This window comes from Rousettus aegyptiacus, unplaced genomic scaffold, assembly GCF_014176215.1.
Source record: "Rousettus aegyptiacus isolate mRouAeg1 unplaced genomic scaffold, mRouAeg1.p scaffold_m13_p_9, whole genome shotgun sequence".
NCBI lineage: Eukaryota > Metazoa > Chordata > Mammalia > Chiroptera > Pteropodidae > Rousettus > Rousettus aegyptiacus.
Window position 1 is genome coordinate 11,497,266 of NW_023416312.1, and position 21,029 is coordinate 11,518,294.

Below are 21,029 nucleotides of genomic sequence, written 5' to 3' on the forward strand. Positions count from 1 at the left end.
CGGCCTTAAACTACAGGACGGAAAGGAACAGGCAAGTGTCGGCTGCGAGGAGGGGCAGCTGGGGACAGGTTTGGAAGTCTCCCCCTTCTCCCTGAACTCGCTTCTCTCTTCGCCCTCAACAAGTTCGCCTCAGTTAGGCTAACGCCCAGAGGCTGGACACTCAAATCGCGTGCTGGGAGCGGAACATGCCCGGCGGGAGGCGGGAGGAGCGCTCCAGGGTAGGAGGGACCTAGGTTCGCTTCAACCAAATCTAAGCGCCTAAAATTCAGAATTCTCATGGCCTGGTTCCCATAGGTGAGAGAGTGAGCCTGAGGGAGAGCGCGTTTCTTCCCAAGCAGCTTCCTGAGCGTCCAGCGCTGAGAACCAAGACCCAGCTTGAACTGAAGTTGGGCCCAGCCCGGGAGGATGCCCTCCTCGCCTGGGTGCACGGCCCAAGGGACAGCCAAGATCACCGACGCTGGTAGGGTGGGGGGCGACGGTGGTGGGTGGGAGCTGCGCTGGCAAGGGGGAATCCACGCCGGGTTTTCCCCTCTCAACCCCTTCAATGTGTCAAAGAGAAAAGCATTTTACAAAGGATTATACTTGAATCACTTACAGTCGGTATTTTAAAATACAGGGATGCATAACTGGGGATTTTTTTTTTCAGCCATAAACATCTGCATAACTCTTGGATGCTGGTGGGTGGGTGGCAGACAGAGCGGGCTGGCTTGGCAGGAGCATTCAAGACAACTTGAGTGGGATGAAGGGTTGGGAATAGGCACACTAATAATGTTAATACTAATGCTGATATTCTACTATTGAAGGCAAGCGGGAAAGGATGTCTCTCTCTGTCCTGCTCTGTGTCTCTCTCTGTCTCTGTCTCTGGATTTTAGTTTGATTTTCATCACTTTTCCCCACCCTTGGATGATGCGGGTGGGAGGCTGGGAGGCGGAGGAGAACCTCAACTATCTCTGACATTTGCTTTTTTTTTTTTTAAAGCCCTCTCTGCTGTTACAGGGTACTTGGGATCTTCTGCCTCTCCTGCATTCTTCCTTTTCCATCCTCACCCACAGTTTGATGTTTTTATACTGTCCTGGTCAGCTTTAAACTAACCTTCTGTGCGCTGATTCCCTCCCGCTTCCCTCCTGGGACCCAGAGAGCCCACTCTTGGCGTGCGGATCTCAGCGCAGCCGAGAGGCATAAAGACGCACCCGTCTCTCCAGAGCCTCCAGCCGCGGACCCTCCCGGGCGTCTCTGCGGCTGGTCGCTGCGAGAGACACAGGCACCTTTCCCTCCCTGGCGGGCCCCGCGTCGGAAATCTACAAGACCCGGCTGCCCGGTGGCTCCATCACTTCAGAGTCGGCGCCGCACACGCAGAGAGTGGGCTGAAACTGAGTCCAAAAAAGAGCCTGCGAAATAGAGACACAAATCGTTTCTGAGAACCTAACGGGGTTTCAACTCTCTCTGTGGAAGATTTCTTTGCTTCCGTCCTCCTCCTCCCCCTTCTGCAGCTGTTCTCCTTTTTTTTTTTTTTTAAAAAAAAAAAAAAAAAAAAACAGAAGTCGGACTTTCTGCTGGGGTGTATTCTAATTTTAATCATCCACTGTAAAAGGGGAGGTTAACATAGAATTTCAGATTCTAACTTAATGACCCCTGGAATTAAATCTAATTCTATTAATGGCATATAATAATGTGTTTCTTTGGGAAACCTGTGTGAAAACATTAGCTTTGTTTGTTATTTTGTTTATTTTTGGTATTTTCTAATCAATCTTCCCAAGTGAGGATGCTATTAGAAACGCAGGTCCCTTCACTTCAGGGACGAGGGCCTGACCCAGCTCACTTTACATCCAGCAGCCGTAAAATGATCTTTGTCACAATTCAATGCCCAACTTCAAAATCTACAACTGACTGCTATTCCTGAAAGATTAAATTACGAACAAAAACAGAAAACTTTTCTAACATACCCACAGAGAGACAGAATCTGCTGGCGTCTCCACAGTGTCTAATCAGGATATGGGTTTAAGATGTCCGTGTGTTATCCTGTATGTTATTTTAGAAAACAAATGATGCCTCTACTATTTAGGAAGAATTTAATCGATTCGTAGGTAGACTTTTGAGAATTGAGCTATAAGACTGTATAAAAGAACTTGCAGTTGAGCTAACTTAATATTTACTCTCTCAGCAAAATGACACTTCACTTTCTTTTCACCTCACTTTCTTCACTTTCTTTTACCCGCTAATCAAAAAGAATTTCATATTCGTGATGCTATTATTCACGTTTGTACTTGATTATTCACAACTCCTGGCTCCTCTAGTCTTTGGGGGTCTGTAACTGTTGGTTTTCTTTTCCTGAGCTGCCTGGAAAACAATGGTTGGCAGTTCATCTGCTCTAAAAATCAATCAGTAAAATAAAAATGCTAATTATGGCTGGAAGTGAGGGTCAGAAGTGTTTAAAACTGTTGTTTGTGGCAAAAAAATGAGGCTTGTACCCAGGACTGGAAATAATAATTACCTAGAAGAGGCAAATGGAAGAAACTCCTTTCTTTTCTGTGGTGAGAGCTAATTCTACATTGTAGTTTCAAAATTGTATTTGCGAGAAATACTGGATCAGGGGGTGGCAGTTAGATGTCATTATACAGGGGAAAATGTTTGGAGAAGAGTTAACCTTGCACACTTTTCATTTGAGACGTTTTAATTTATTGTACAATAGACACATAGATAAATAAAGCTGTAATGGGCTTCCAGCCACACCGGACAGCTCAGGTCCCCTTAAATTATGTTCAACCTCTTCAAAACATATATTTAAACAATAGAAATAAACTTCATTGGAGTCTGGCGACCAATTTGGAAGCCATTGGAAGGGAAGACAATAAGTCCTGATTACACTGGAGGATTCTCTGTGATGTGATATCCCCTTTGCCAAGTCATTTTGCTGTTTTATTTATTTAATTTCTTTTTTTTAAAACAAACTTTCATTCATTTATGGTCTTTCCGCAACCTGCTAATTTAACACTGGAGCGCGTTACTGCAGTGTTAGGAGGAGAGAAAGAGGGAGAGAAAACAACAATACTGCAATGATCCAAATGATACAGTAGAATTATAGCAATTATAGTTCTACTTGTGGAAGAAAACCTTGCTGAGATCAGGCAAACAAACTGAAGCCTTGCGAGGATAACAAGCGTCGGGATTGACAGCCGGTGCTGGGAAGAACCGGAGGGCACAAACAGAAATATTTGCCTCCCCCCACCCGCCCTTAACTCCAACCAGTCAAGGTTAACCTCAAATGCTGCTTTCAGAGTCTTATCCACTTCGGGGTATGCATTTTATGCACCAACCGAGGTCTGTCCTCCTGGAAGTCTGGTAATGGGAGGAAATGTAACATAATCCGCTTGTCTAGCACTTGCCCCTCGCCTTCTCTGCCCCTGTTTGCCCTCCACTCCCTACCCCTGCCTCAGTTCTCTCCACGGCTGCTGGGATCTGTCTGTGGACAGTATGTGTTTGTTGATGTGTTTTCAAAGGAGCAGCCGGTGGAAAGGTCCAAAGGGTTTGATAACTTGGATTTCCAGGGAAGACTCCTTGGGGATGCTAATCCTTCCCTCTTCGCTGTGTAGATCGCCTGAGCCATGGGTTCCACCATCAGGGCTAGACTGGGGAGAGGTTTGTTGGGAAGCGATGCTTTTGGAAGCGTCCGGAGGATCACGGCCGACCCCTCAAGGTATGGACGTGTGCGTGCGATTACTGTGTTAGGACAACTCACTTTATCTGCAAACTTCGCCACTTTTGGTTACCCATCAGCAGCCAGGAAAGGACCGTGGGGGAGCGAGAACTAGAGAGAAAACCGACATTCCCCACCCCATCCATCCAGGCGGCCAACCGAGGCATTTTCAAGCCTTGCTGCCGGCACAAAGCCAGGCGACACAGTCGCAGTCTCACCTCTGCCCTCGAACGGGGGGTGCAGGGTATCCCCTCCCACGGGCGAGAAGCAAGGGGGTGGGCGCTCACCCAGAGTCCCTTGGCAGGAGCCCTCGTCTCCTGCCGCACCCATCCCCCAGGTTTCCAGCCCCGACAGGGAAACTTCTTGGAACCCTGTAATCACCACCACCTGGCTGCTTCTTTCCAACGCCGGATGGCGGGAGCCTGGGTGCTTCCAGGGTCGAGGCATCCCCCCCGTGCAGCCCTTACTCTGTAGTTGCCGCTCCCGGGGACCCCGGATGTGGCGGGGGACACGGATTACACCTCGGGTCAGGAGCAGCGAGGGTCCCAGAGCTCGCGTCAGTGCGGAGGCCCTGCCGACCCTGGCTGTCCGCGCCCCAGCAGCTGAGCCCCCCTCTCGGCCTGGGCTCGGAGCCATGGCCAGAGCGCGCCCCCTAGCGGGGGCTCGGGGTGGGCCGGGCCCTCCCGCCGCAGCCTCCGGGGACTCAAGTTGGCAGATCCGAGGGATCCGGCAGGAATGAATGGGGGAAGAACACAAAAGCCTTGGAAACATTTCCAAGTGTGCAATAAAAGACCCATCTGTACCTTTCTTCTCCAGCGCGTTCGTGGGTAATGTCCCCCCATGTGCGTGCGACGGGAGATAATTGCTGGGTGGATTCTTGCTGACGAACCTCAGAAAACACTGACTGAGAAGTGGAATAATTGGGGGTGGGGCAACAAGAGCCCTGAAGTCTGAATCCCTTGGTCCGAGGCGTTTGTGGGGGTCTGGCTGCCCGCACCCTCGGTCCCTACCGAGGGGGTCATCTTAAAGTAGCTACACTGGTTATTTCTTTTATTTGAACTCAGGCTCTGCGGCACCCCCACATTCTGGCTCTCTGACGCCTCCCACCTTCTGACTCTAGGATTCTCCTTTTTTTGACTTGGTATCATTAAGTCGTCCCCACCTTCTGCCTCTGATTTCCTCACCTCTGACTTCATGGACCCCTCCCTGCTTTCTGCCCCACGTCCCTACAGCGTTTGTATGAGGAAACCCTAGCTAGACCCCAAGATTCCTCCACTCTCCACTGCTCACAAATCACCATTCCCTCCTGGTCTGGCCAGAAATGAAGAGAAAAGCTAGGTCCTTGTCCTCCCCCCCCCCACGTCCCCCAACACCTTGGACTTGTTTCGAGCTGGAAAGGTTGAGTTTTCCTGAAGCTCTTAGGACCTCTGCTGAAAAGTTATTGATAAAGCCTTTACCAAGATGAAAAATTCTCAGTGCAGGTCGATCCATAACTTGTTAATTCTTTTGCTCTGAGTGTGTTCATCCTAACTCATCAATCAGAAAAATACCAATCGTGCTTCTTACGACCTGGAGTGTCTGCAATCTCTTGTCCTCAGCCTTGCAGGATTTTAAAGTCATATGAAGGCCACCAACACATTGATTAGGTAAGGCCTAGAAGGGAAGAGCCCCAAAATAGGAGCGATAGGTTTTTAGAGCCTCTGGTTTTGCAATGCGTCTCGCTAATTGGGAAGTTCAACACGAGGCTTTCCTTGCCCATAAAAGGCTGGTATTTTAGAGCGGGGGGGGGGGCGGGGGGGACGATGGAAGGGGTCCTATGGGGAGGGAGGCGTGGGCGTCCCCGGGTTTAATTGAGTTGCATTGTGTTGAGGGGAAGAGGGAAGATGCCGAGGCTGAACAGCGCTCTGTTCCCGTCATCACAAAATAACCTGCAAGTAAAAAAAAAAAAAAAAAAAAAAGCCCGCGACTAAGACAGAGCCGGCTCTGGAATAGATACCATTAGAACCACGGTGCCTCTGGAATAAAGAGAGCTAATTTCCTGCCGCAAATCATTTACTCGATCAGAAAACACAAATAGCTGAACAGAAGGGGAAAAAATAGAGGAGGAGGACGAGGAAGAAAGGCCCTGGAATAAAAATAACTGCTCGAAAGGGCTTGCATTCTCCGCGCTGACAGGCGTCTCCTCCAAATCTGGGGCAGCGCCGTCCTCCCCGCCCCAAAGGCCCTCCTTCTGTCCCCCGACTTTCCAGCCCACCCAGGATCCGTTTCGAGGACACCCGGCATTTCGGGAGGAAGAGGGGAAGCTTCCAAGCTGAGAGGAGGACGACATGGCCGAGAACTGGGACCCTCACGGCCTAGGGGCCTCTTGGGGCCTGGGAGGCTGGGCCTGCCAGACTCGGCCTCCTGGTCGAACCCAGCACCGCTGGTAGGGCCGTGTCCACAGGGCCACGCTCGGCTGGGGCGGCCTCGGTTTCCCCGTCGAGGGTGCTCGGGGCGCCTTGCAGCGGCCGCCTGGACGTTCCGCATCGTGTCGCCTCCAGGGTTTTGGTGGCTGGGAAAGCTGAGCCAGGACCGGGTCCCCTGTGACCCAGATGGTGCCGACGAATGGGGAGGAGTGACGGCAGGTCCGCGCTGGAAGCGGGACTAGGGTGCCAGCGAGAGGGCGGTGGCCTGCGGGGACAGCGACCAGCCCTGGAAAGTGTCCGCGGGAGCAGGTGCAGGCGTTGAGTCGAGGCAGACAAGGTGGGAGGAGGAGAGCAAATCTATCTGCTCAGATGCAAATGCGCCGCAAGGGAGCCTTGGCAGTTTTTCTTGGGGGATTAAATGAGAAGATCCCAAACAGATGATTTTGAGTGGAAAATGGTAGCTTTTTCATCACCGCCTGAAATTTTGTGTTGGGTATCACTAAACATTACCTTCTTTCCCCGCACTTCAGACTTTGCGGGTCTTAGCACAGTTCCTGGCCCGGGGAGTAGCTTAGTACATCATTTCTGAAGCGGAGAATTACGTTATGGCCGTGGGAGTGCAGAACGTATTTTATTTGGGCAAATGGCAACTGATTTTTCATTCTCATGGGGGGTGGGCACTGATTGATCGTTTCCCCATCACCCCTTATTTATCCCAGCCTCATTCTTTTTCCTCAATTCCCCTTTCACTGCCATTGGAGCCATTTCATTGTTTACTACTTGCCCAGCTTAAGGCTTGCGGGGGACTAAGAAGAAATTAAAACCAATATATTTTGCTCAGAGAATCCCAAAAAGGCTGGAAAGAAAGAAGATTGAAACCCACAGTTCAAGTGAAATTTAGACCTAGGAGTGATTTTTACTTATTTCTTTTCATGGATAATAGAGAGTTGGCGTTATCTGTCACTGTATGTTCTCCCTAATAAATAGCTCCAAGACTATAATCTAACAGGTGTAAAATTTCCCTTTTCTGAGAAACGAAGAGACTACCAACACTATCTTTTAAGTAGTACAAATAGAAACTGTGGTTGTTGAAAGTCTTCCACACTAAAGAATCGATTCCAAGCTTTCTTTCTTCCTTTCTTTCTAATGCAGGCCTAGCTTTGGGGGTACGGTGATATGTACCCCATACAGAGGGTTGTAAATAAAGATGGGCTGATTTAAATTCTGGGGCCCCAGGTGAAAATATTCAGAAAGGGCTTTTTTCTTTCTGCCAACTGCAAAAAGGACCGGTCATCAAAGAAAATATCTGTCTTTTCTTTTACCCATTTCCCTTCATCTCATTCAAAAAATATGGCCTACTTATATAGGGCATCACAGGATGGGGAGTGAAAAGGAGAGAGAGTTGTTCAGACTCTCATTTCCCTATGAGGTCCCACTGGCGCTAGTTGCCAAGTTGCATGTTTAATCCTGTCTTCCTCTAAGACAGGGCCTTGTTTATGGAGGTTTCATATGCACTCGTTTGTTCGCAGCCCCCATACCTCCCAAGCATCCCATTGGGCAAGATTGGCTCCCAATGCAGAGAGATCTCACCCAGAGATGTTTTATTGAAGACAGAAAGAGCAACTGGTGCGGAAAATGCTGCCCATTTATCTCATCATAGACCAACTCTTACCTGTTTCTCCTCACCCTCCTTTCTTCTTCTTCAGCTTTTGGGTTGAAGCATTTTGATTTTATTTATATAAAAGAACGACATCAGAGTAACCTTTTATTGCATTACACTAAAGGGAGATTGAACTCTCACTTTGAAAATTCTGACATTCCAATGAGAGCTATATTAAATTGCTTAAAAACATTTTGAAGGCATCATTGTTATTGTCTGTAGTGGTAAGTGAAACAAAGAATTTCACAGCATGTCGGGTTTAATACTAAATATGCTCATATTTAAGACTTTCAGCTATTAAATAGAAGAGGAGAGAAAGGAAGATGGGGAAATAGTAACCCAGGGGGATGGAATAGAGAAGACAGAAGCCACCTTAGAGAAGAGAATCCTGAGAATAATAGCTAACATGTATTGAGCATTTACTATGTGCCATTGTCCTAAGTGCTTTCACACTGATTGATTAATTCTCCCGACAACCCTATGAAGATAGTCTTATTATAATCACTGTTTTACAGATGAGGAAACTGAGGCACAGAAAGAGTGGCCAACTGGCCCCGGTTACCCCCAAATTTGCCTGGTTTTCACGCTGAAAGTCCTGTGTCCCAGTAAATCCCTTAGTTTTGGGCAAACTGGGATGGTCGATCCCCCAAGGCATAGGAAGCAGTAATTTGCCCAAGGTCACAGAACTGGGGCCAGGATGTGAACCCAGGTGTTCTGACTCAAGTCCATTGCCCTTTCCTCTGTAAATCTTGCCCATTTTGCACATGAATAACTAGAGGGTCAGAGAAAGAGGTGAACTGACTTGACAGCCACACAGCTTGCTAGTGGCAGGTGGGAGACTACACTTTGGGACTTGCGAATTACAACCCATTTCTACTCTTGGCTACCTTCTATAAAATGAGTTTTTGTAGCAAAGAAGGTGGCTTTAAAAAATCTTAAAGATAGAATTAAGGAGGAAAAAAGAGATAATATCCAAGAAAAAGATATCAACCATATCTAGACATGTACATCATCACTACCTGGCACTATTAGAACATGGAGGAAAAGGAGGTCACCTATATTATAAACACAATTTATAATGAAAGACAATTTTAAAGTTGCAATAAGCACACAAAGAAAATAATTATATGGAACATGCAGCCATTAGGCAGGGAACATTTTAACTCACTAAAGCATTTGGTGTATTGTTCTGATACCATAATTGTTCAATCAAGATGATCATTGTTCTGGCTCACACCGTCCTCAAAACTGGCAGCCCCCTGCGGTGTTCAGTGTTTCCAAACAGCTTCTCGTGGGCTCTTTGGACAAAACTTCAAAAACCGATTCTATTCTGTGCATATAGTTTGTAAGCAGCTTGTGGAGCTGGGCATTGGCCAGGAAAGAATCAATCTCTCTCTTTCTCTGTCTCTCTCTCTCTCTCTCTCTCTCTCTCTCAACATAATTCATTGTAAAAATGCAGCTTGACATCAATAAAAATAATCACTATTTGATGCATTTCTTATAATTATAGGTCATCTCTCAGGCACGCTTCGTGGTTAGCAAAGTTGTGATTTGGCCTCTTTCACACTGATGTGAGACAGCGAGGCCCTGGCACCTCTCAGAGTTCTGGTGGGCATCCTGGATGCCATAAGCTTGTGCACAACTTCAGGGAAGAAAACATTTTGTAAATGACAAGAAAACTGTGAGGGAGTTGCAACCATAAACAGCAAATGTGCTAAAGAGTGGGGACTTATGCAGAGCTAAAAGAGGGCAGGTGGAGCGTGTTCTCAGTTTTTTAAATGTGAAGAAAACATTGGGCTGACTCCATTCTGGTTCTGCAGAGCTAAAATGTGCCTTCCCGATTGTTGTTGTTTTATTTAACAGAAGCACCTGGGGCTGTGTGAGGCTCAGGGCTTGATGAGCCAAAGGAGTCTGAGAAAAGAGGTGAACAGCTGTGGTTCTTGTCAAATACAAAAAGCTTTAATTGTTATTTAATCATTCCCCTGTATTGGACATTTGTGTTATTTTAATTGTTTTTGCTATTACAAATGACATAACGCAAACCTCTGTGCGGCTAACTTACTCTTTTGCATTAGCATTTCCTTGAACTAATTTCCTAAAAATGGGATTACTGATTAAAGAGTATGAACATTTTAATGTCTCTTGAAATATTGCCTCAAATTTCTCTAACTGGTGGAATCAATTTATACCGCCACTAGCAATATATGAATGCATCAATTTTACTACAACCTTGCCAGCATTGTGTATTACAGCTTTTTTCTGCCTAAAAATTTTGTTATAGTAAAATAGCTATATACTTGAATCTTGTTCTTCTATCTCCAAGCTCAGTAACTTTACCCCTCACCGCAGCAGTTTCATCTCGTGCTCTTCTGAGCAGCTTGAACTACCAATAAGATGGCAAGGATAAATGAGAAAAAGGGCAATCCTCAGGCAGTGCACACCTGCCATACTTGGAAAGGTTTCTGAAGATGTCTCTGGCAGAATGTGCAGTGTGTAAGATCTTATGCTCCTGGCTGTGGCCTTGGGCAATCTAATCTCGTAAGACTCAATTTCTTCACCTGAAAAGTGGAAATGATAGAAGGACCCGAAGCACAGTGATACACCGTACATACTAAATAAAAGTTAGCTTCTTTCGTGTGATATGTCAATACCAAAATACACATTGTTTTACATATGTTCTTGAATATTCATAAACTTATTTTTATGGAATATTGACTTGAGACTGGAATCGTTCCATTGAAAGGTATGTACAGTTTAAACTATAGATATTGACCAAAAGGCCTTTTAAAAAGATCATTCCACTTTATACTCATACAAACAACATAGATAACACTGGGTATTTTCAATCTTGTAAAATATTGTTAGTTTGATGAACAAAACCCAACAGCTTATTATTGTATTTATATATATTTCTTTCATTGCTGGTGAGGCCAAGTATTTGTGGCAATATGCTAATTGTATGTCCTCACTTACGAATTTTGTTCTTAATTGCTGGTTAATGTTGTACACAGATTATTTTACTCACGGTATTTTAAAACTTTACTAGGGCTTTATGAAGACCCGGCGTGAGGATTCCTGTCAGGTTGTCATTAGTCTTACTCTGACTTCCTTTTGATTCTAAGCATAATGGCAATGGCCCTTATGGCATAATGGCATAATGCTATATGTTGTACACATAGCAATGGCCCTCTCATTCTGTTAGATGGTTTCTCTTGAAGGTACATGAGACAAACGCTTCTAATTGCCTCCAGATATCCATTTTTCTGGTAGTAGGTTGAAGAGGGCTGCAAACTCTGTCACTCTTTTCATACAGAAGTGATGTTTATTTCTCTTGAATTTGGACTGGCCCTGTGACCGCTTTGACCAGTAGTAGGTTGTGAAGTGATATTATGCTTAAGCTTGGAGAAGGCCTGAAAGCTTCTGCTTTGTGTTCTCGGCCACCTCGTTGGACAGAGATCACATGGAGAAGAGAGGCTGTGAGACCACAGTGAGAGGGAGAGAGGCCCAAGTATTCCAGCATTTTAGTTGACTCAATTGTGTGAGACCCCAAGTGAGATTAGTAGAAGAACTGCTCAGCTCAGCCCACTTAACCCACAGACCCATGAGAGATAAAATGGCTAAATGGTTATTTTTTTTGGTTGTTATTTGAAGTCACTAAATTTAAGGGTGCTTTATTAGGCAGCAATAGATTGTCAAAACACTCTTTATGTCCTTTAATAACCAAACCCTGATTTTTACCTGCACATATTGTATTGCCACTGGAAGACCACAATTCTTGGCCTCTCTTTCAGGGAAAATAGACAATTTGACTGAATTCTGGATAAGGATGCGCTCTGCGGTGTCTCTAAGAAGTCACCTTAAAAGAGAGGGAGCAGGCCCTTTTTTCCATTCCTCAAATTTGCTGCCCGAAAATGTAATAACTGGAGCTCTAACAGCCAGAATGAACCATAAAGACAAGAATCACATCCTAGGGATGGCAGAGTGGCAGGCTGGAAGGTATTTGGTTCTCTATTATAGAGCTATCATACTCTGGTCCTGAACCTCCTGCTTCCACACATTTTTTATATGAGAGGGAAGCAAACCTTTTATTAATTTAAGCCATTGTACTTTTTCTATTTTATGCAGTTGAATCTAATCCTAAGTGACATAGGGTAAAACCAAATTCCATTATGAAGCCTGTCACCATGCCTTTGCAATAGGGGCCTAATCACAATGATTCATTTACCTACCTTATGGGAACCCCGTATCAAGATACAATGGCGAGCAAAATCGGACATGGTCCCTACCCTCACTCGGCTTACAGTTAATCAGACCATCATAAAGCAAATGGAAAAAACTGTAACTGACAAAAGTCCTTGATAGACAGGCTCATGGTGCCAGGAAAGCCCATAAAGTGGCCTTTGCTGGATCAAGGGAGTCAAAGTCTGGAAGTGATGTTTGAACTGAGACCTGAAAGGTAAGCTCAGGTGAGCCCAGTGATAAGGGTAGGGAAGAAGAGCATTCTAGGCAGAGGTAACAGCAGGTAGAGGAGCATGGCAAATACAATGGAAAGAAGGATGATGTGGCTAGAGTGGGGACAATGCAGTGAGTTGGGTGCACATGAAGCTAGAGAGGGTGGCAGATGAGAAAAGTAGGAGTTCATGTTTGTGAGTCTGGTCTATGTTGTACAAACATTGAAAAACCATTGAAGGTTTTAAGCTGGTGAGTGGCAGTGGTCTAAAAGATAAGGCGGTAGCAGAGGAGATAGAAAGAAGCCAAAAGATTCAAGAAATATTTCTTACTCTCACTCTAGTGCTTAGGTCCCTGACTTTGTTTTTTTATTTGTTATTGAGAGGTTGAATTGAACTGATTCCTTAATTTTTGGTGAAATTAGTCACATGTGTTAGGTAGGATGTGGATCGGACTACATGTGACTCAGGGACAATAGGGGTTTAAACAAGTTGGAAGCATATGTCTTTTATATAGAAGTTGGAACTGATATGCTGCCTCTGCTCCAGAAAGTCATCAAGGTCCCAATCTCCTTTTTTGTTCATAGGATGTCGTCTTCATCTCTATGACCCAAAATGGCTCTTTTCAACATTCCAGCCAATGTCAAGAGGGGAGGGGAAAGGAGAGGCCACATCTCTTCCCTTTTTGGGCATGGTTTAGGAGTCGCACACATTGCTCCTTCTTATATCTCAGTGACCAGAACTTTGACTCATTGTTACACTTAGCTGCAAGGGCGGCTTGGAACTATACTATTTATTCTGTACAGCCACCTGCCTGGCTAAGACTAGAGAGTTACAGTACTATGGATCACTAAAGGTAAAATATACCTGATAGCCAAATTTAGCCATGTCCATTCATTTATATATGGTTTATGGATGATTTTGCCCTCTAAGGACCCTTGGTTCCATAGCAAGTGGGCAGTCTGAGGACCAAAAGAACCCCTGGTAAACTAGTGTGGGCTTGCTGGTGGCCGGAAGGTTTCTCCACGTCACCGGCATAACGGACTGACTAAGGGACTGATGGTGGCAGAAAGGGCCCTGGAGAACAGTGTGAGGAAGGATGGTTGCTGTTAGGGCTGTAGATTCCATAGCAAATGGGCAGGCCAGTGCCTTGAGGGCTGCCACTCTGCCGTGACCCTGGCACATGTGCAGGCTGTAAGGGACCCCTGAGCACCAGTATCGCTGGCAGGTTTAAGGTGGGTAGGTGGGAAGATCCCTCAGGGCCAAAAAGGCTCTCCATTTCACAGCACGTGGGTAGGCTGATAGCCGAAGGGCCTTTAGTTCTCCAGCACACGTGAAGGTGGGCGCCGGAAAGACAAACGGAACCATGGAATGTGGGCAGGCTGGCGACCAGAAGAGCCCCATGGTACCAGTAACAGGCTAGTGACTGGAAAGGGCTCTGGGTCACCAGTGCATGGGAGGGATGGGGGCTGAAAGAGTTCTTGACTCACAAGGAGGTTTAGCTTAGGTTCCCCAGTGCCAGACATCTGTACCACTGTCAAAAGGGCTCGCCATTCAAAAAAGCATAGGCGGGCTGGTGGTCACGTGAACCTTTGTTCACCAGCACACAGGGCAGGCTGGGGAACAAAGTTACCTCCTGAACCACAGGGAAAGGTTCCTTGGGACACCAGCATGCATGCAGGATGGTAGCCGAAAGGGCTCCTGCTTCGTTAACATGCGGTTGGTGGAAAAGCACAAAGGGCCCTCTGCTCTACAGCACGTGAGGCTGATACAGTGGCCCATAAGGCTTTCACTTGCAAAGCTAAAAGCAGGAAAATTGGTGGAATTGCCCACAGTTCTCCAGCAGGCAGAGAAGGTGGGGGCTGAGAGGTGGGGACAGAAAGACCCGCGGAACCCATGCGGGGAGTCAGGTTGGTGACCAGAAGGCTCTCTAGAACACTAGAGCTTGGGAAGACGGTCACCAATAGGCATTTGTCTTCCACAGCTCTTTTAGGGTGGAGGTTGTTTTTGTTTCCAGTTCTGCTGCAAGCTGAGATCCTAAAGATTCCGCGGATGGGTGGATTTGGGGCTGGCTGGTGGCTCCAAGGACCCCTGATTGAGTTCTGTAGATGGGGAGCAGCAGCACGTAACCGGAAAGGTACTGCATACGTCAGTAAGAGGGAAGGACGGTGGCCGACAGGGCTCTCATTTCTCCAGCACACAGGTAGAAAAACTCTCGGCTCCATGCACGCCAGGCCTGTATGGTGGCCAAAATGGATCTCATTTCCACAGTGTGTGGGCAGGCTGAAGACTGGTTAGGCTTTGGTTCCATAGCACATGGGCAGGTTAGAGGACCAAATGACTGGTGGAACCATGGCAGCTGGGCTCATTTGTGACCAGAAGAGTCTCTGCAACTGGTGGAAGAGGATGGTGGGCCAAAGGGTTCTTAGGGCTACAGTACACCTGTGGCTAGAAGGGCCCTGGGCTCCCCACGTGCAAGGCCTGTAGAATGGCCAAAAGGGCTTTGCATTGCCATAGTACGCAGGCAGGCTGATGGCTTCATGGGTCCTATGTTCCCCAACTCGCAGCAGTCAAGATCACAATGCCGAATCTCAGCCACTAGCCTTTGCTGGAGACTTCAGCTTTGGCGCATTTCTCCTTTGAGCTGCACCTTCTGTGTACTCAATGTAAAATAAGATCTTGGACTTTGGCTGCCAACAACCTAGGCAGAGAGCATGGCTAGTTATTTTAACAGCCTTGAGGGCTTGTACAAAGGAGAGAATGTTTCCTTACTCTTGTTAAAGGCTCCCCTGTCCCCTTTCCCCATTTCTCTGTACTCTGTGGATCAAAGTAAATTAGATAAAATTGGTCTTTAGCTTCCTAGAGATTACAGTGTGTTATGAAAGAGATTCCTACACAAATAATTACTTGATAGTACTTGGTGTATGTATTGTGAAGGAGAAGTACTTTATGATATGAAAATAAAGAGCAGGGGGACCTGACCTATTGTGCAGGTCAGGGAAGACTTCCTTGAAGAAGTGAGAGACTTGACAGATTTTTTATGATGTCATCTAGACCAGCAGTTCTTAAACTTTAGTGTGCTTCACAATCATCCGGAGCACTTGTAAAGCACGGATGACTGGCCTCACCCCAGAGTTTCTAATTCTATAGGTCTGGGATGGAGCTGATGATTTGCATTTCTAACATGTTCCCAGGTGATACTGATGTTGCCACTTATGGACCACACTCTGAGAATCACTCATCTTGGCCATATCTCCCAACAGGTGTGCTGGGGCACAGTGTCGAAAGTGGGTAATAGGCCAGCTGAGAAATTACTCTCTTTAGCTCTCAAGGGCAGCCAGGCTTATGGGCTGGGGCAGAACTCAAGAATGGTCATTTCTAGCTGTTTATAGTCACTTGTATCCCCCTAGCATGCTCTACAAACATGCTTATATCACTATGATACTGAAACAGTTTGGGAAAGACTGACCTGGTTAAACGGGGTGAGGAAGGAGATAAGTGTCAGAGAAAAGTGTTTGTCTGAGGGCATTGCAACAAGCAAGAATGCTACATCTTCAAAGAACTGAGAGAAGGCCAGTGAAGCTGTAGAGGAAAAGGTCCAGGGAAGATGGTATTAAAAAACTTAGAAGGTCAGCTCATAAAGGATTTGGAAGACCTCATGAAGGATTCAAAACCATGGGAAGCTGTTGAAAATTTTAACTAAGGCAATAGATTGGAAGTGTGCAAGTATGCATGTGAGAAGACCAATTAGGAAATGACTTAATAGTTTAGGTCTGAAATGATGGTGGTGTGGTCCAAGGTGGATAAAGTGAAGATGGAAACATTAGGAAGATATTTTGGAGGTAAATCAATAGAACTTGGTGGTTATTGAATAAAGAGGTTGAAAGATAAGGAGATGTCTGATGTGATTCTCCGATGTCTAGCTTGAAAAAATATATATTTTTTACTGTGATAAACCACATTGGTGGGCAGATGTGAGAAAAAGTAGTTTCAGAGGTACCGAGTATGAGATGCCCTTGTTTTTATCACTCAGTTTGAGCTATTGGGCAAGCAGCTGGATATATGGCCCAGACCACAGAAGACATATGTAATTAAGGGTAACTGCAGAGGAATGTAGGGTGTGCACCTGGACCTTAGAGGACACACAGATATGTGGTCTGGATCTCAGGATACACAGGTGTGTGTAGCTGGATTTCAGAAAATGTCCAAATGGACATTGTTAGCGTGCAGAGATATGGTCCCAGAAGCCAGGGTAGGCATGTGGAACAGAGATTGCAAACTCCAATGCCTATAGGGTAAACATATGAGAATGAAGGCTAAATGCATATTTTGTTTGAGTCAATGATTGGGACTGTCCACTCTATGCTGTTCATATATTGCCATGTAGTAATGCATGGATTTTCAATTGAAGCTGAAAATCAGGATTTAACGACAAAATATCTTGGTTATAAATGTTGACTCAATTTGAAAAATTGATCTGGGCCAAATAAAACACAGATGTATTAGAAGTGACTCACCTGCTACCAGTTGATTGCTTCTGCTGATGGGTGAGAAGGGAAGAATGTCCTCGACCAAGCTGTGGGGAATCCAGTTGAATGAATAAATTCAAAGGCCTGGTAGAGTAGGATGAGGAGTGGCCAGAGAGGTCAAACTAGGAGCGCATGATGTCCTGAAAACCAAGGCAAGATGACATTCAGTCTTCAGTGCCGTGTGGTGTGACAGATTCCAATGCCTCTAGGATGGATGCAAAGAAAATACTGGGTAGATAATATTTTAGGAAATGTCCACGATGGAAAATGTTTGTGCTGTGATCCATTTCTCTTTAATCTAGAGGACAGAGCTTCAAGACTTTAAAGACTTGTCTGAATTCACATGTAAAGACTTATAAACAAGTCCCTTTCCTTCCACTGTCCAAACCTTAACGACTTTATGATATAAAAAGTCTTATTTGAATCTTGGGTTGTAATTTGATTTGATCCAGAGAGGAGATAGGAAATTCAACTCTTGGGAAAGGGTTATGGTTAGGCTACAAAACTGTAGGATTTGTATCCAAGGCCTCCTTTTGCTAAGAAAGTAAGCTTGCATTAAAACTTAGAGTAATAAGCTGAATTATGTATTAAAAAGAGTCATATCTCAATACTATTCTATAGGTTTCTATTACAGTTTAATAGAAAGAGCACTTCTAGAGTAGGAATAAATAAGTCTTACTATATGGTCTTAGGCAAATCAATGATCTTTGTCTTAGCTGTGAATGAGGATACTAATATTTCTACTCATACTATATGAGCTTGTTGTATGGATCTAAAAGAGACTGAAAGTTCCTGAAAGCGATTTAAAATTGTTAAAGTGTCAATACGAGCTATCGATGTGAAGTATCAATATAGTATATCAATATGAAGTTGAACCACTGCTCTAGAAGTTGAGGACTCTCAACACAGACATCATAAACTATGTTACCCAGTACTTACTTACGTATTCTAATGATGGGAAATAGTTTAAATGGAATATATACCTTATCGTTCAAACCAGGACACTTTGGCATATAAAAAGGGACACATTTAATTCCCTAAGACCACAGGCAAAACCCAGGACAGCCCTGGGTGCAATGAGATCCATTATCGCCCCAGGCAAAGGTAAAATGTCACTGGATATAAAATTGATTTGTCAGATGGTGTGGTGACATCGGATCTATGTATGCAAAATGCTTTTCTTGTTCCTAAAAACTCACTCACTTGGATATGCTATAAGGACATCTCAGTGTCACAAACAGGAATCCTGGGCTAAATGAAAGGAAAGAAAATAATAAGCATTGAATTTAGCATCTTCAGCTCCCATCCTTGCTTCTAAAGGGCATTTAGAAATTCATCAGAAAGATTTGCTTTGGTCTAGCGTTCTTAACCTTAATGAAGTAATTTGGTTTTTAACTCTTAGAGAATACTGTGGTGGGTGAAAAGAAGATTGGATGAGTCTTTACTGAGAGGAAAAAAAATATTAAATAATGGAATTAGCACACAAAAGATGGTAGATTCAACAGCAGCATATCCCAGACAAACTAATGTACAATACATTTATATTCTCATGCAAATAGATGAGATACAATGGTATGCACAAAATTTGAATGTTTCAAATGATTCATTTGGAGCCTGGCTACAGCTCTAGCTGGCCCCTTTAGGCCACAGTGATTTAGGGATTGTTAAGTGAAACTAATAGGACAATAGTTTACATATGTTTTCATTTTGTGAGTTTTTATCGGCTCAAGTTTGCCGTGGGTTTTATACCTTTGTTAGAAGTCTTCCTGGATTGTGATTGAATCATGGTGGCGGCTGATGTACTATTAGAAGACACTGCTGCTAAAGATGGACATTTCTCGGTAATCAGGTAAGTAGGCAAGCTGGCCTTTGTTCTCTGTGTAATGTGAAGTGCTCTCTTATCTGCAGCATAGCACATGAAAAGCAGCACATCTGAATTGACAAAGAGATCTTTAGTTCTCTTCCACAATGTGCAAAAGAAAAGGTAGAAAGAGAATTGGAGGATGAATTTATTTCTTTGGGAGTGTGCGCTATCAGTTTGAGCAGAGGAAATGCTAATGGAAATTATGTTCCTGCTTGGTAGAGACGGAGTTCCCCATCTCAGGTTGTTGTATTATGTGTTTTTTTTTTATTGGGTCTGAGTCCAGAAGAATAGTCTCTCATTCACTGGCCAGGGTGGAGCAGTGCAAAGAACAGCTGTCTGGGAGGGATCCATGCAGTTCTAGCTCTGCCCCTGGCTGAAAGGACTGTGACTCTAGCCAGGCTGGGCCAGAGGCTCCCCATTTTGAAAATCCACATATATAGAGGGATAATTGAGGACATAACAATATGATTAACATGCTAAGCCTTTGAGTTTGTCAAAAGAAATTTTCCATCTAAATATTGTCTTTGGATACACTGTATCAGTATAGTTTATTTTCCGGACCAAAGTTCTGTGTTCTTTGTATAGGTGACTCCACCAAAGTCAATGGAATGATTGCGGGTACATTCAGAGATTGACTTTGGGCTTGGCAAAATAGTAGTGATTAGAGGCACTATTATCATTTTATGTCAATTTAGTAACTGAATGGTAAAAGCAAGTCTTGTTTTACTGTGATATTTTAAATTTTTTTCTAAATACCCTTATTTGGCATCAAAATAATGGCTCCATTCAGAGTGGTAGCATTTTTGTGTTTTGTTGTGGGTCCTGCATGGTGGTTCTTACACCAGATGGTGGAGAACCATTTACTACTTACTACTTGTCTGATTTGAAATAGATTTAAAAGCTTTAAGTTTATACTGGGAAAAGCAGAATTCATTGAAACTCCTTTGTTCACTTTGACAAAGCTAACTTTCTGTTAAACTTCCAGTCTTATTTTGGTTTAAAGATATTTCACCTCAAATACCTGTAGCAGTTTTAGGGCAGCTCCTAGAACACTTGATCAAACAAAAACAATGAACATCCACTGATGAAGCCACATCTGGAATACCTGGGGTGGGGGTGGGGCAGGGCATCTCGGAGCCAATGTTTGTTCAGTCATTTGACAATTGGGCATTGAACTCATCCATTGAATCAGATATTTTCCAGGCTCTGGAAATGCAATAGGGAAAGTTTGAGAACCCTGTTCGATATAGGATTGTCAGTTAAAATGCATCTGCTACTTAACCCAGCCCTTGGTGCTTTGGAGCTCTGAGCAGGGAGCAACAGTTCATGGGAAACATGAGAAGAATTAAAGCCTTTTGTCCTTCAGCAAAGATGTCTTTTCGTCTTTTTCTAAAGCATAGAATATTCAGTGCAACGCTAGCAAGAATCTTACTGGATATTGAGATGTACGAATTTTACCAGATGCCTCTTTTCTTCGATATTACGTGTGGAAGGGTCAGAGTTAACCGCTGTGGTGTTCAGTTCAGTTCCTGGGGCTTTCGGTTCCTCTTGCCTTCTTTGGAAACCATTTCCTGGTGTTCTAATTCTGTATCTTGCCAAGTAGCAAGAGCTCAGAGGAAAACCCCGGAAGTAGCTTGTGGTGAAGTTTCAAGTTTTTTGGCTCCTTTCCAAACACTCGTGAGCTCCATTTGTGTTCACATATAAGAAAAGCCAACCCAGATCTCCTAATAATGCTTTATTTAGTGCTTAAACTTTAATTGCAGGGTATAAATGATACCATTAGGAACCGATATCAATACTAATGCCACCTATATTATTATTTACTCGGCTGAAAACTAAGCTTGTTGAAATATATTTATTAACACTGCACCCTAGAACTACACATTTAAAGCTTAATTCTGTGGCTGTTCATGAATTCTCAGCATACTACAGTGTTGGGACTTTCTAGCTTGAGATAAATTCATTATGAAATTCGAGTGATTAAGTGTGTTAAGGCATTGGTTTTTGTTTTTGTTTTTGTTTTTTTTTAGTTTTCTGGGGTAACAAATACAAGCTGGTTTAGTCAGAAGATGAAGCACCCTTTGTGGAATTCTAGTTCCTTTAGCCAACAAACAGTTAAGTTCGGCATTTATGATGTATAAACTTTGCTCCTTAGCATTAAAATGTACCTTATTCATTCCTTAGATTTCTCTTTCAACCGTGGCTATTGTTTGTCACTAACAGCTAGCTTTTGTGAAGTTAATAAATGTGCATAATAAGGACATAAAGGTATGGAGAAGTAATACTGTAATCCTTTTGTTTGGATAATCAGTCTAATGTATGCAAATTAAACCTTATTAGTACTAGGGTTTTGTGTCTGCTTATCAAAATGTGCCATTTTCATGAAAATTGGAAGTCCATTATATAAAGTTATTATTAACAATCATTTA

The 21,029-nt window shown here is 44.3% G+C and overlaps 1 long non-coding RNA gene across 1 annotated transcript in view; it reads left to right on the plus strand.

Moving 5' to 3' along the window:
• Positions 1-308: 308 nt before the first annotated feature.
• LOC107498345 overlaps positions 309-21,029 on the plus strand; it is a 175,442-nt gene continuing 154,721 nt past the window's right edge. The window contains exon 1 of the long non-coding RNA XR_001594042.2: positions 309-460. This is a non-coding gene — a long non-coding RNA (uncharacterized LOC107498345). The remainder of the gene's footprint in view (positions 461-21,029) is intronic.